Source organism: Bidens hawaiensis, unplaced genomic scaffold (genome assembly GCF_021521415.1).
Source record: "Bidens hawaiensis isolate Kalapana, Puna unplaced genomic scaffold, B.hawaiensis_p1.1 tig00015232_1, whole genome shotgun sequence".
NCBI lineage: Eukaryota > Viridiplantae > Streptophyta > Magnoliopsida > Asterales > Asteraceae > Bidens > Bidens hawaiensis.
Genome location: NW_027492355.1, coordinates 135,492 through 141,516, shown reverse-complemented (window position 1 = coordinate 141,516; position 6,025 = coordinate 135,492). Strand labels below are relative to the sequence as shown.

At 35.7% G+C, this 6,025-nt stretch overlaps 1 pseudogene across 1 annotated transcript; it reads left to right on the top strand.

Annotated features, from left to right (window-relative positions):
* Positions 1-489: 489 nt before the first annotated feature.
* LOC143548718 (protein IQ-DOMAIN 6-like) lies at positions 490-3,326 on the top strand (annotated as a pseudogene). The gene is made up of 5 exons (XR_013138004.1): positions 490-602; positions 1,353-1,607; positions 2,246-2,452; positions 2,524-2,637; positions 2,731-3,326. The product of XR_013138004.1 is annotated as a protein IQ-DOMAIN 6-like (transcript).
* Positions 3,327-6,025: the final 2,699 nt, after the last annotated feature.

Here is a 6,025-nt window from a genome sequence, read left to right as displayed (position 1 = left end):
CTGCCAGCTCACCCAAACTAACGTCCCTACACGGCACCAAACTTAGTGAAAGTAGATGTTGCCCTCCTAAACCGTTGTTTGATTAAATTTTTTGAGTCCGTGAGCAATAACTAAATCATTAATCAAAATCAATTCGAAAATTAGTTATTGACTTGAGTTATTGGTCAATGGTACCCCTTGGGCTAATCTTGAATTCTGTTTTACAAGCCCAATAAACTTTGGCCAGTTAATATAGTCTCTCGGGATCCAAAAACATATTCAAAGCAAGCACATAAATCAAAGAAACGCAAGACGTTGACGCCGTTACGCGCCCATTAATACAATCTTCCGTATTTAATAAAAACTATCCGTTACCTTTTTTTCTTCTTTAATTCACACTTTTTCTTTCAAAATTCAAACGTCTCTCCCACGTAATTCCTTGAAGCAAAGCCTAGTGCAAAACCCACTTTAATCTCTTCATATTCATATTATAAAGCAGAGGTTTTGTTTTACGGGTTCCGTCCGGTTCGGTTCGGTTCGGTTTCTCTCAAATGGGAGGATCTGCGAAATGGATTAAATCGTTGATTGGGTTTCAGAAGTCCAATTCCAATACTTCTGATCAAGTAATCTCTTGTTTTTCATTTTTGGTTTTATTATTTGTGATTTTTTTATTTAATTGTTGGGGTGTGCACGGTTTGGTTTGTGTTGGTTTTCGGTTGAAATTGAAACTTGGGTTATTGAATTTTTGAAACGGTTTGGTTACTTTTTTTCGGTTTGGGTCGGTTATGGGCTAAAACCGAACCAAAGACAGAAACTTTAGTTTTTGAAAACTTTTCGGTTTCGGTTAAAATCGAAACTTTTGTATTTAAAGTTTTGAAATGGTTTGGTTTTGGATTTTTCAGTTTGGGTTGGTTTTGGGCTAAAATTGAAGCAAAAACACAAACTTTGGTTTTTGAAAGCTTTTCGGTTTGTGTCGGTTTTGGGCTAAAATTGAATATTTTGAAGTTTTTAAAACGGTTCGGTTTTGGGCTAAAAATGGACCAAAACGGAAACTTTGCTTTTTGAATTTTTTAATGCGGTTTGGCTTTTGTTTTGGTCGGGTTCGGCTAAAACCAAACCAAAAATCGAAACTTTATTTTTTTTGAATTTTTGAAAATCGTTCGGTTTCAGATTTTTCGATTTGGTATTTGAGTTGCATTTATTTGTTAAATTTCTTTAAAGTAGTTGTAATAAAAAATAGAAAAATAAAATCTATAAATTATAAATTCTGTTTGGTTTCAGTTTTTACAAAAACATAAAACCAAAGCGTTGGTTTTTGTATCAGTTTGGTTTTTTCGGTTTTAAGCATACACTTAATTGATTTAATTGGGTAGGAGAAAACTGGGAGTAACAAGAGCAGAACATGGAAGCTGTGGAGGAGCCCGTCAGCAGGAGGTTCGTCGGTAACATCATCTACAAAGGCGATCAAAGGTGCGGGGCGTTTATCAACTTCGGATGCTTCTCGTGTTGAAGAGGTTTCGTTTTCTGCTGCTATGGCCACTGTGGTTAGAGCTCCACCTAAAGATTTCATGTTTGTTAGGAAAGAATGGGCTGCAATTCGAATTCAGTCGGGTTTTCGCTCTTTTCTGGTAATTTTTAGCCTATTTTAATCTATCTGACATGCTGCACATAGAATATAAGGAAAATTGATATCACATATCTTGTTTTTCTAGTGGTTTGGTAGTTTTATTAGAAATCAAATTATGCTTGTTTGTGGTTTCTTTTAGGCAAAATGATAATTTTATAAGTAGCCTATAATTAAGGGTGCTAAACGGGCCTTGTTCGAACACAAACGAACCGAACACGAAACAAATATTCGCCAGTTGACATGAACATAGACCGTTTAACCTTTTTTCTAAATTTTTTATTTTTATTTTATTTTGCATATTAATACTATCAAAATTACAGTTTTACAACTAAAAATGCACATGTATGTAAAACAAATGCATTTGATTATAATATTTTTTACTTATTCTCTTTTCAGTATTAAATTCCTGCATAATATACCTAACCAATTAAATTTATAACATAAAACACATTTTTTTTTAAAATAGAAGGTTATATGGGTCAACCCTCGAACCTGCCAGGTTGACACGATCACGCCCAGTTTAGCTAAACGTGTTCACGGGTTTGACCCAGACTGGTTTATACAAAATGCAATCATTATACTTTTTTTTATTAGTCTTGTTAACATATGTATATTATTTTTTGAATTTACTTTTCGCAGGCAAAACGAGCTTTGCGGGCCCTAAAGGCGTTGGTTCGACTCCAAGCGATAGTACGAGGTCGGCTTGTTAGAAAACAAGCTGATGTGACACTTAGGTGCATGCAGGCTCTTGTTCGGGCCCAGGCTCGTGTCAGAGCTCAATCAGCCCAGACCACGGAATGTCCTGATGCTTCCAGAAACCAAACTGACACTGTCAAAAAATCTGAGGTACAATTTAATTTTCGTCTAAACTGTAATTTTTCGTTTCCAGGCTAATGTTTTCCAGTTATTTTTAACAGGGTGGATGGTGCAATAGTAATGCAAGTGCAGAAGAATTAAAAACTAAAGAACAAATGAAGCAAGATGGTGTCATTAAGAGGGATAGAGCTAAGGCTTATGCCCTTTATCAACAGGTAGTTATTATTATTAATATTTGTTAACCTTTTTTTATTAAGTTAAGCTACTAATATTAACAAACTTGGTATGTGTTTTTGTTTGGTTTGTAGCGACAACGAGCGAATCCTAGCAACATTTTAGGGAAAAACAATGCGTGTTCACCAAGATCCGGTAAACAAAACTCCGAATGGAGTTGGTTAAATGGCTGGATGGCTGCTAAAACATGGGAAAGCAATGATTCTCCTAAACTATCATCCGAAAGCAAGAATCTTGACGACCGTAGCGTTAAGTCTTGCTCGTATACTGCCAATGATTCACTAAAGATCAGAAAGAATCTAGTTTCAACTCGAGTGTCTGCAAAACCGTATATGTCAATGTCAAGCCCAATAACAATAACACAATCATCATCAACAAACCCGTGTTCTGGCTCCGTGTTTGACGACACTATCGTCAACCAACTCGTCGTCTTTAACTTCGGAAGCGACTCGTGTATCGAGCAAAAGTGGGAGTAAAGAGGGGAGTGTGAGCAAACCGAGTTACATGAGTCTTACTGATGAGTCGAACAAGGCGAAAAGGCGGCCTCGTGGTCAAAACCCGAGCCTGCTTTCGAAGGGGGTGGCTGCAAGAAGAAGTGACACTGATTTGTATCCACCTATGTTTGTTGATAAATATGATGAAGTGAGAAGTAGAAGAGGTTGAAAGAAACATCATAGTACTTAGCAAAGATTACAAATTTGGTTATTGTTTTATGCTTAGAGTTCAACAGCTTGTTGTTTGACTTATTTTGGATTTCAGATTCTGATCAAAGTCAGTTGACTTTTGGATTTCTGTTTTTATTTATTAAAGTTTTATTTTATTTCTATCTTTAAAGAAATTTGTTTGTGCATTGTCTTGATTTTAATTATTGAAATACATTTTAGCCCATGGGTTCTAGCCTTGAAAATAACTAATTATTGGTTGGGATCGGCAGCGATAAAAAGATAGTTAAGGGATCGGCAGCGATAAAAAGATAGTTAAGATTAATAAAAACAATACATATTAAAGTTGTAGTTAAATTAAGGGTTTAAGAATATATAAACTATTTTTAAATAAAAATAAATCAAAATAAGAAAATTTGCCATATTTAACATTAAGGAGGTGAAAATACGTAATTAAATTTTTGACTTGGGTAAATATCTCAAGGTGAAATATACAATTCTCTTCTCCCGATGAATAAATTAAATTGTCATCCCGATTTGTTTTTCGTGTTTGTGATTGCAAGTTAGTTAGGGTTTTGCCTTATTATTATCTCCCCCAAAATAATAATAATAATAAAGTTTATTAGATATTAATAATCTTAATGGATTGTATTGGCCGATAATAGTCTCTATTTAATTTATCGTCACTGTCGGTCCCAAATTTAAAAAAGTTGGCCCCAATGGTTCCCCGTTAAAAAAAACTTAACAACGTTATACTTTTTTCGGAATTTTAAACTAATGTTTTAAGGCTTTTGATCGGAAGCAGGATACGGGTCGAATTGATGTAAAACTTAGTTCAAAACGGTGATCCAATCAGTTTGATTTGTATTAACTGTAAATTCACACACTCGAATTGAAGTATTGTTTCTTCGTTTTAGAGCACCACTTCTAGAGACTTGTATATCAAAAGCCCTATAATATATTGTGGGCCAATTTTTTAAAATTTGAATAGTTTTATTATCGGCTCATACAACAAGTGAAATCGTTTGAATTGAACTCAAAAGCCCTATAAGCATTAATAAACCTATAATAATAAAAGCCGTAGGTAGTTTGAAGAAAGTGAAATCGTTTGAATTGAACTCCAGGCCAATGGTGAGTCTTTAACATTCTGCTGCTGCTGCTGCTGTTATGATTCTATGTTTGTATGTATGTTTTGAAATTAATTAATTAACCAGGGAAACCACCCGCTTCGGTCTGAGTATGCGTCGTTCGTTACGAAACCAACTAACAAGCTAGGGGGGCAGCACAAAATCACTTGTTACTTGTTGATGTTTGTTTATTTGTTCTGAAATCAAGTACCATGTAATAATATTTTGTGGAATTGTTCCAGGTAATGGGAACAAGCGCAGCAGCAAGTCCACAAAATCACCTGCTTCGGTTTTGACTGAAGAAGATATTATTCGACTGTTGATGGCACGTGGACGCGACCTTTTTTATAACCATGATCTATGTTGTCACCAACTGTATCCCGATTTAATCGAACCATATGAGCTCGACTTCGAGTCAGATGGTAAACCTGTTAAATCTCTCGTATAGTATAATATAGTATAGTATAGTATAGTAACCATTTTTATTTATTATTCAGTTGTAGCTTATGAGATCAATGGTGGGCAAGACTCTGACACGAGTTCTGATGAGGAGGAGGATTTAACTGACCCAAAGTCAAAGGTACGTTACCCGCTTTTCTTTTCTTTTCTAATAATTTTTTTATGATTTTCTAATTGTTGGAACAGGCACTCTTCTATCAGCAGCAGCAGCCGCCCTTGAGTTTTCGTTACTCAAAAAACCCTGCTTTCTATTTTGTTCTGTTCTGTACTAACACTAGGATGTTGCTTGTGTGTTGAAACTATCATGTAGTAGGTCTTTTATCTTTTAAGTTAATCACTCTATTTATATTACAAGTTTTCAACATTTTCCGACATCTTATCTCTTCAACGTGCAGCTCACCGTGTTGCACGACACAATGGTCTTCAAACCGTGGTTCTTGATAACTTTATAGACGGTCAAGGGGCCTGGATGATTGTGGTCAAACAGTTAGGCGAAACTAAACAGCCCGCGTTCTGCTTATTATCAGATGTCCTGACTAAATGTTCAGAAACTGATAAACACGCGCAGACCAAGATTGTTTTAAAACCTAAGCCCAAATTGTCGGTAAGAAATCTAGTTCGGTTAAGACGATTGAAGAAAGGAAGCAGGATTATAATCGTGCCTGGGCCCTTATATTTAGTTATTTTTTTTTCGGTTTTTCTATGTTCGGGTTGGGTTTGTTTTAGGCTAAAATTGAACCAAAAATAGTAACTTTGGTTTATTATTTTTCGAAATCGGTTCGGTGTCGGTTTTTCAGTTTTTATTTTGGGCTAATTTTCAGATTTTTCAGTTCCGGTTTGGGTTCGGTTCGGTTTTTATGTTATTTTGGTTTTTTGGAAGCTGTGGAGGAGCCCGTCAGCAGGAGGTTCGTCGGTGACGTCATCTACAAAAGCGATAAAAGGTGTGGGGCGTTTGTCAACTTTGGATGCTTTTCGGGTTGAAGAGGTTTCGTTTTCTGCTGCTATTGCTACTGTGGTTAGAGCTCCGCCTAAAGATATCATGTTTGTTAGGAAAGAATGGGCTGAAGTTCGAATTCAGTCGGGTTTTCACTGTTACCTGGTAATTTTTAGAAATCAAATTA